The sequence below is a fragment of the Bufo gargarizans genome, chromosome 1 (assembly GCF_014858855.1).
Source record: "Bufo gargarizans isolate SCDJY-AF-19 chromosome 1, ASM1485885v1, whole genome shotgun sequence".
NCBI classification, from domain to species: Eukaryota; Metazoa; Chordata; class Amphibia; order Anura; family Bufonidae; genus Bufo; species Bufo gargarizans.
Window position 1 is genome coordinate 634,156,712 of NC_058080.1, and position 9,838 is coordinate 634,166,549.

The 9,838-nt window shown below is 42.4% G+C and overlaps 1 pseudogene; it reads left to right on the forward strand.

Moving 5' to 3' along the window:
* Positions 1–8,490: 8,490 nt before the first annotated feature.
* On the forward strand, positions 8,491–8,573 carry LOC122925215 (annotated as a pseudogene).
* Positions 8,574–9,838: the final 1,265 nt, after the last annotated feature.

Sequence of the window (9,838 nt, forward strand, 5' to 3'; positions counted from 1 at the left end):
AAAAAACAAACCACTATGGATAAAGGTAATAACAATGCTAGTAATAAAAAAAAAACAGGTGCAGAACGCTAAAATAAGGGGGGGTAGCTACATAATGCGTAGAGGAGACTAAATCAAACTAGCCCTGAGGAACGAAAAACAATAATAATAACAGGCAATGCAATAATCTTAACAATAGACTAAAACCCCTGCTGAACAGAAAAGAAGGCAACTTATCTGTGGCAGCATCAAAGAAAGAGGAGGTGCTACTGGCCCATGGGCTCTTTATAGTGACTCTGGAGGGGAGGGCCAGTTGCCATGGTTATATGCTAAATTCTGTTGATTTTCTTTGCTGCTGTGGTAGTCAGTAAAGAGAGATTTAAAGCAATAGGAGCCTCTGTGTCTTGAAATAAAATCCCAGATGTGCAATATAATAGAGGCTTTTTTCACCCCAGTAACCAAAAAGGCGTATTTCTGGCCTAAATGTGACACTCACTTATGCATGTGTAATCCCAGATGTGCAATATATTAGAGGCTTTTTTCACCCCAGTAACCAAAAAGGCGTATTTCTGGCCTTAATGTGACAATCACTTATGCACGTGTAATCACAGATGTGCAGTATATCAGAGTATTTTTTCACCCCAGTAAGAAAAAAGCCTTATTTCGACCTTAATGTGACAATCACTTATGCACGTCTAATCACAGATGTGCAGTATAGCAGAGGGGTTTTTCACCCCAGTAAGAAAAAAGCTGCATTTCTGTCCTAAATGTGACAGTCACTTATGCACGTGTAATCCCAGATGTGCAGTATATGAGAGGCTTTTTTCACCCCAGTATGCCAAAGCCGTATTTATGGCCTAAATGTGACAGTCACTTATGCACGTGTAATTCCAGATGTGCAGTATGTAACCAAAAAGCTGTATTTCTGTCCTAAATGTGACAGTCACTTATGCACGTGTAATCACAGATGTGCAGTATATTACAGGCTTTTTTCACCCCAGTATGCCAAAGCTGTATTTCTGGACTTGCAGATAGACTATGCTGGTGCACTATCGTTGCATAAAATGGCTGCTGATCAGGTATTGATATTGATGAAATGAAGAAAAAAAAGTTTGTTTTCAGCAGTAGTTGGCTCAGGGCAGGCTTAAAAAAATTGTGCACTGCACCCACAAAACACTTTTTCTGTAGATCGCGGAGTACATAAACCAGTTCTTGATAAGATCACTCCCTGATCTCTCCCTCACAGCAGCTGAAGCCTCTCCGTACACTAATCCAAGCAGAGTGACAGGCGGCGCTACATTACTCCAGCTTAAATAGAGGCTGGGTCACATGCTGCAGTTGGCCAATCACAGCCATGCCAATAGTAGGCATGGCTGTGATGGCCTTCTGGGGTAAGTAGTATGACGCTTGTTGATTGGCTGCTTTACAGCCTTTCAAAAAGCGCCATAAAAATCGCCGAACACCGAACCCGAAATTTGACGGAAATGTTCGGACTCGGGTCCGGGTGCCGAAAAACCTAAAGTTCGGTACAAACCCGAACTTTACAGTTTGGGTTCGCTCAACTCTAGAGGTAGTGTCTCAGCCTCTTTCTTGTCAAAGACATCTGCATAAGCATGATAGGCTGCTGGCAGACTCTGGAGATTAGGTGGTATCTGAGGCGACTGAGCTGGCTGAACAGAAGAAAGACACTTCCCAATACAGGACTGTCCCCAACGAAGCACCTCTCCGGACCTCCAGTCAAGAACAGGTTCATGAACACAAAGCCACAGAAGTCTCAGGAGGAGAGGATGAGACAGACTTGAGAAGACCAGGAATTAAATCTCTTCAGAATGAAGCGCTTCTACCTGTAATTTTACAGGTTCCATGATGAACTGTATGGATTCATCGATCGACAATACCATCAGAGGACTCTCCAGGCGTCTGACAGGTACCTGATGATGATCTACTAGGCATTGTTGCATAAAGTGCACTGCTGCTCCAGAACCCAGAAGCACCATCTCCGTAAATCAACAAGGTTTCCGGCAGAGAGGAATGGTCTTCACCTAGGGTCGCCTCCCCAACAGACCATAGGCTCAGAGTTTTTCAGCTTCAAAGGACAGGAACTGAGAAGATGTCCAGCACCGCCACATTAGAAGCAAAGCTCTCTTGTGCAACGGAGACCACGTTCTTGCTCAGTTAGCCTGACTCGGTCACCCTTCAAAGGTTCTGGTGCAGCAGCATACGTAGAAGGCTGAGGGACTGAAGACCTCTGGAAAGAAGACTCTGGATGATACGGTCTACTCTCACGTGCTACTTCCTTAGCACGCTCCTGGAAGCGCAGATCAATCCGGGTGGCTAGGGAAATAAGGTCATCCAAGGTAGAGAGAACATAATCGACCGGCTAGTTCATCCTTAATTTTCCCAGAGAGACCCTCCCAAAAGGCGGCCACTAAAGCCTCATTATTCCAGCCCAATTCGGAGGCACGGGTCCAGAACTGGACTGAATACTGGCCCAAGGATTGTCTTCCTTGGTGCAGCCGTAGTATAGAAGATGTGGCTGAGGTGGTGCATCCTGGCTTGTCAAGCACCCTACGGAAAGCCTCTAGGAAGGTCTGTAGATTCATAATGACTGGGTCACTACTCTCCCAGAGTGGGTTGATCCAGGCCAGGGCTTCTCTTGTAAGGTGTGACATTGGCTCGGTCAGAAATGAACTGATGCGGCATCAGCTCAAAGTGCAGAGTTCACTGAATAATGAATCCCCTGCACTGTTTAGAGTCTCCATCAAAGCGTGGCAGAGCTGACAGATGAGGACTAGAACATGGCACGTAGGGTGTCGATGGAGCTGGTGCCAGGTTAACCGCTGCAGCAGGAGATGGAGGTGCATGATTGGTGGGTGACAGGTCAATAAGGTGCTTGTTCACATTCTGCAGATAGGACAGAATCTGAACCCGAGATTCTTTCTCCTGAGCCAACTCCCAACACAGTTCGGTGAGGCTTGGTGGGTTCTTATCAGCGGCATCCATGGCCTGAACAAACTGTTATGCAAGCGGGTGTGGACCCACTGTGCCACTTACTGGCTATACTCTGGAGGGGCATGACTAAGCAACTACCTGGTCTTCACTAGAGCCGCTGATGGTGAGGATAGGCTTGGGCCGTTGAGGTAGTTGCCAGGTGCCACTCCAGAGCAGTCCCCGAGTCAGTGGCAGCTGACCAGGGGGTCAGATATACTGGTGCAAGTACCAAGGGGAAGTACGTGGTCAGGAAGTCCAGGGTCAGGGCAGGCAGCAAACAAGCAAAATCCGATAATCCCAAAAGCAGGGTCCGGTACACAGCAAAGCAGAACTTGAAAAACACCTTCACACTTGAAACTAGACAAGCTAGTGACCATGAGTTTCTCATGCATCTTCCTGGTACCGGAAGCGCCTTTAAAGGGAACCTGTCACCAGTTTTATGGTGTCATAACTAAGGGCAACATAAATAAGTGATTGATTCTCTTAGCAAAATGTTGGGTCACTTGACCCAGTCAATCTGCCAACATCTTGTATTGAAAAGCTCCATCTCATAATGATGAGTCCTGAATATTCATGAGCTCCTGACTCTCCCCGCCTACCTGCTGCTGATTGACAGTTATTTTCCATATGAATCAGCAGCAGGTAGGCAGGGTATAGCTCTGAACTAAATATACGCTGGACTCAAATCAGCTCATTAGCATGTGGCATCTTTGTGTGTATATTATGAGGTAACCATCTGTCGCACCAGTTAGTGAATACATCTAAGGTACTTTTTAGTAGTTAATGATTGTATATAATCAGTTAGATTATAATCAAATATCCACATGACAGGTTCCCTTTAAATACTTCCTACAATCCAGCCATAGGCTGGTGAGACAGAGGGCATGTATGTGCTGCCTCACACGGGGGGAGAGACACACCCATGCAAGCCCTAACAAATAGTACAGGTCTCCAGCAGGAAGTAAGCTCTGGCATGGAGCAACAGTTAAGCTACCTTGTCAGCACGGCACATGGCAGCAGGAGGGAAAGAGGGAGCCCGGCGGTCATGCCCGCGGGTAGGGGGAGCAGAGCTGGCATGGACCGCTGGTCTAACAACAGGAGCGCCGCTGCCTTCCCATACAGCTGATCAGCCGGGGTCCCGGGTGTCGGACCCCCATGATTAGATATTAATGACCTATCCAGTCATCAGTATTAAAGTCTTGGAAAACCCTTTTAACTAGAAAAAATTTCTCATATTTGGAAAACACTATATATGCAATACAAAGATGTCCTACTAGTCATTTGTAACTTCCTGAGAATGTGAAAGAGTGTGTACAAGGATGAAGGGAGTAAATCTGCTGCATTGCATGGACACATTGCCTATCTGACAGTCAGAGTTTTCTTGACAGTCACACCATTGTTTGTGATCTTCTTTCTGCTCCAGTTGCTGGACAACCACAATTTCATCACTACTAAAGATAATTTTCCACTTTTTATTTATTTTCTTATACAATAAAAAAACTATATCATTTTAGAATATACATATGTTTAATATCCTGCTCACATACATTTCTTTATCGGTGCAGCTGACCACTGAGTCCTGTTGTAATGCGTCCATTGGCTAACTGAATACAACTAGATATACTGCTGGTCATGTGACACACTACATTTGACTAGTGGCATTGAGTTAGCAGGAGAGTTACAGGTTACATGCTAATAAATATAACCATAAAAATAAAAATGAAAGCAGCACACACAGATCTAGTTTTACACAGACACTGACAAACATGATGCTCAAGTAGGCATAGCGTATATATTGTTATGTTCTGCTCCTCAGTAAACTACTATTAGATACCTGGACAGTTAACGGAATACCATGGGTGACATGACATGTTTCATGGTCACATGACTGATGCCATGTTTAGTCCTATACAGATACCCCATGAATGCATTACAAAAGACCAACCTTTCTAGGAGCCATACCATTTTACTGTATATAGAGAAGTCAACTGCACTGATATAGAAAGATATGTGAGCAAAATGTTACAGACTTTTATATTAGAAAATGGTATGTTTTCTTATTCTATATCCCCCTAGTGGTGGCTGCTGATTGTGCTGACAGGGATTATTTGAAACACCATGTGACACCACAAAAATGCTTTTTTTTCTTTCAGGTCCCTTGGCAGTCATATCATCACAGACAGGAATGCAATAAAGTGTTTTATCTTCATCACACCCCAGGTCTAGAAAAATCTCCAGTAGAAGAAAATTCTAGAAGTCAAATTTTCCCAAGTGACCTCAAAAAGCCACAAAAGCACTATTTTGTAAAAGTTTTGAAGACAGAATTCTGGAGTGCAGAGCTTTGATGGATTCTCCACAAGTTCCCACCAGTCTATTGTACCTAGAGTCAATGAGGCTGCTGTAAGTCATATCTTTGAATGCTGTTAACAGCATCATGGGCAGAATGGCCGCCACTATAATCATGTACAGAAAATTGAATTTAACCATCAGAAAATAAAAACAATAGAAAAAAAGAAATTGTTGGCAAATATAGACACATTTGTTTTAACTGGTGTATTAGTACCACCAAATATATCCTTATCATACTGTTGACCTTATGTTAATAAGTCTGTCAAAGTGGTAGATTATCTTTAAAAATGTAAGCTATATACTAAAGGGAATGTGTCAGAAAGTGACATGTTGTTTAAACAGGTTTTCTAGGAGTTTTACACTGATGACTCTTTTCTTCCTATCCTCAGGATAGGTCATCACTATCTGATCGTTGGGAGTAAGATACCCAGGACCCCTGCCAATCAGCTGTTAGAGAAGGCACCAGCTCTTGCATTAGTGTCGCGGCCTTCTTGCATCAAACCAAGCACAGCACCATACACTGTAAATGCTGAGCTGCCCCTAGGCCATGTGGCTGATGAACATGGCATTGCCTGGCCTAGGGAAAACTGCAAGAAGGCCATGGCGCATGCCTTCTCAAACAGCTGATCGTGGGGGTCCCCGGTGTCTGACCCCTACCGATCAGATACTAATGACCTACTTAGAGGATAGGTCATGTTACAAAAATGAACAATGTGATGATAATGTGCAACAAAAATATATGATTTACAGACAATTTCTACAAGTAATCCAAAGTGGAAATGTTTTTTTTTTTCTTTTCAGTTGGCTATTTTGGTAATGCTCAAGAACAGCTCATCTATCTAAATCTTGGCTTGTGGCATATGTAGAAATATGTCTATATATTCCATCTTATTAAATAAGTGCAGATGACTTCCATATTTTCTAACATCTGTCAATTAGCTCATTGAGTCATTTTTAGCAACAGTATGTTATATATTTTTTGCTTTATTAAGCATATTAATAGAAGACTCGTCATATTGGTCTCTTATGTACTGATTCCGTCAATAATAAAATATTAACCTAATTAAGTGTTAATTTTCTTTCTCCTCTATGTGTATTGAGAGCAAGATGTTACTGATTTCTAAATTATAATTATAGTCAGGACTGGAAAACAGGTCTCATGCGATTCAGATGTCCCCCAATGTTCCTCGTGAACCTACTGCATCTTAAACAGGCAACACCCAGCTCTTCTCATCGTGTATGATCTTAGATAGTGTTGAGCAAATCGGGTTCAGACTGCTGTATCCAAACCTGATTAGTTTGAATACTTCATTAACAATATAGCCTCTGTACTACCATAAAATGTATGGGCTCCGCAGAGGTCTTTGCAATCTTGCTGGAAATATCACGAGACTTGCTTCATCTTGCGTCTATGACGTGACACTTTAGTTATGCACACAAATTAAAGGGTTATCCCATAACTAATGTAAAATAAATGAAAATCAGACATAATCTAGTACATGACAATCTGTTTCTAACAAAGCTAGAACCAGCCATGTACCTCACAGGGATCCAGAGATCTTTGCATTCATTGCTCTTCTGGATTTATATCAAGCTCAAGGGGAGGGTCTTTTCTGCTGAAGCTAAAGGGGCGTGTCTATGTTCTCCCTATCAGAGCTCAGGAGGCAGTTGCAGTATGAAACTGAGCATGTGTGGCCACTTCAGTGAACCTGTCTCAGGGAAACACATGCACTAGCGCCAGCAGGGATCTGGCAGGCTGTTCACCCACCGGAACAGCCTGCCGGAGAAGGCTGCCGCTAATGTGAAAGTAGCCTTATTCATGGTAGCTTGTAGTCAGCAAATAAGATACCTTAGGTTTCCAACTTGTGGGTACCAGTGTAGGAGTAATTTTTGGGGACTGACACACAGGCATTGAGGTTTTGAGTACTGTATAATTATGGCCTTGATGAGACTATGATGTCATTTATTTGATGGGGTTCTTGGCTTGACTTCTATTAGTCTTTGTGACAAAGGTTTGGCAACTGGCAAGGAAGCCATAGTTACTTAAAGGGGTTATCCCACAGGTAATGTAAAAAATGAAAATCAGACTCATATAGTACATGACAATCTCTGACAAAGCTAGAACCAGCCCTGCACCTCACATGTATCACGATATCTCCCCATTCATTGCTTTGCTAGATTTGTATCAAGCTGACAGCTCAAGGGCAGTGTCTTTTCTGCTGCAGCTCAGGGGGCGTGTCTCACCTCCCCCTATAACAGCTCAGGAGGCAGTTAAAGGATGAAACTGAGCATGTGCGGCCGTCTCAGTGAGCAGGTCAATGAAATAAGAAAAACAGGTGGTGCAATACAGATACAGTTTATTGATAAACTCAGTGGCTGTACAAAATGTTTAATTACATGCAATTACAAAAGGAATTCAGACCCAGGTGCTGGTTAGAAAACTGTACAATATTTTTCGTGACAACCCCTTTAAATTGCTTCATGGACTCTTCTGTAGATTCAGTTCATCATTCCTGGAGGGAGCAGAGGGAGCAATTGCAATAATAAAATGTTAATATTTGGAATAATGCAATGTGGAATCAGTCTTTGCGGCAAATATTTTGGACATTATTATGCTCTTATGTCCAGTTAAAATACAGACTGAAAGTAGAATTTGCATTTGTAAAGGACATTCTTAACAACCACGCTTAGCCAGTCACATAATGCAGATTATTATATTTTTATTTTTATTTTATTTATTTGACAAGTAACTGCTGTGGTATGGATTTAACCTGTCGGCAGAAAACTTATTTTCAGTAATGAAAAACAAAACAGGCAATCAGCAGAGCAGAAAGTGAGAGGAAAATATGTTAATCAAAATCACAGTAGCATGCTTCCCTACTTTCCTATTAAACCAGCATGGTGGAAACTGCAGGTGACTGAAACCACGGAGTCATGTTCCTTCAGTCACCTTTTAGTAATAGCCTTAGAAACTTTTCACTGGATATAAATGTTTACACAATCCGCTGTTTTCTCTAAAGTATCTGAAGTAGTTGGCTGAATAGAACTCCATGTAGAATCAAAGCAGACTATGGGCATTGAATTATGAATCTGTATACTGCGGACATTGTATATAGCCGTGTGCATCAGGCTAAGCATGCAGGGGTTGTAAGCAGTCTGTCTCAAATCACCATCGCTTCTCTGCCTTTTGGCTAAGATCAAGTGTAGTATCTGTTCTTCAGTCCGATTGAGCTACGCTCCCGGCTGTACTCCAACTGGTTGTGGAGCGGAATGGAGAACCACACAGTAACCCTGGGTTACGAAGCGGGGGTGTAGTGCGAGCGCCTATGCGATGTGACCTTTGGGCTCTGCTGGATCGAAGCCATGTGGCCGGGTTGTGTTGAAAGCCCAAAGTGGAAGTGCCCCAGGGGTGGTGTCCCGGGGGTGCCTTAACTCACTAGGTTCTTTTCGGGGCCCACAGAGTGATGGCACATTTGCACATGCACTTTTCTTTCTCACATTTTTAGCGTACACACCTCTATTTGCTCGGCTTCGGCCTTGAAAATACGAGGAATTTTAATAATTCTGGTCGAATGTCTGGGTCGTAATGGCACACATTCACCTTATTTATTTTTGTGTTCACTGTGTGCACTTTTACACGTTTCTGCCTCCTGAGTTGTGATAGGGAGAGTTGAGACACGCCCCCTGAGCTAAAGCAGAAAAGACACTCCCCTTGAGCTGTGATAGGGAGAGCTGAGACACGCCCCCTGAGCTGCAGCAGAAAAGACACTCCCCTTGAGCTGTGATAGGGAGAGCTGAGACACGCCCCCCTGAGCTGCAGCAGAAAAGACACTCCCCTTGAGCTGTCAGCTTGTTATAAATCAGGCAGAGCAATGAATGTGGAGATCACCTACATGGTGAAGAGCCTAAAAAAATAAAGTACAATAGTAGAAGTTCTCATATATACCCCAAAATGGTGCAAAAAAAATCAACTTATCCCTAAAAAAACTGCCGTCACACAGCTCAATCTACGGAAGTATTAGAACAAGTTTTGTCTCTCAGAATATGGGGACGCAAAAACAAATGATTTTTATAAAGTGTTTTTATTGTTCAAACATAGTAAAATGTAAAAAAATATAAATATTTACATTTGGCACTGCCATAATTTTACTGATTCGCAGAATGAAGATAACATGTCATTTAAAACATAAAAAGCAAAATGTGGAAAATTGCAGTTTTTTCCATTCCCCCACCCATAAGTTTTTGAATACATTATATATAATGTATAACTTGTCTTGCAAAAAATAAAAAATAAAAACAAACCCTCATATGGCTAAATTGATGTAAAGTTTAAAAAGTGATGACAATGCAAAAAATTTTTAATCACCACATCCTAAATACCCAAATAAATCACATCATTAATCCTTTCAGCATACAGCCTATTTTTATTTTTTCAGTTTTGTTTTTTCTTGTCCTTCACAAGGACCCATTCTGTCATGGCAACCAATTGAGGCCCTGCAATTTTGCCATGTAGTTCCAT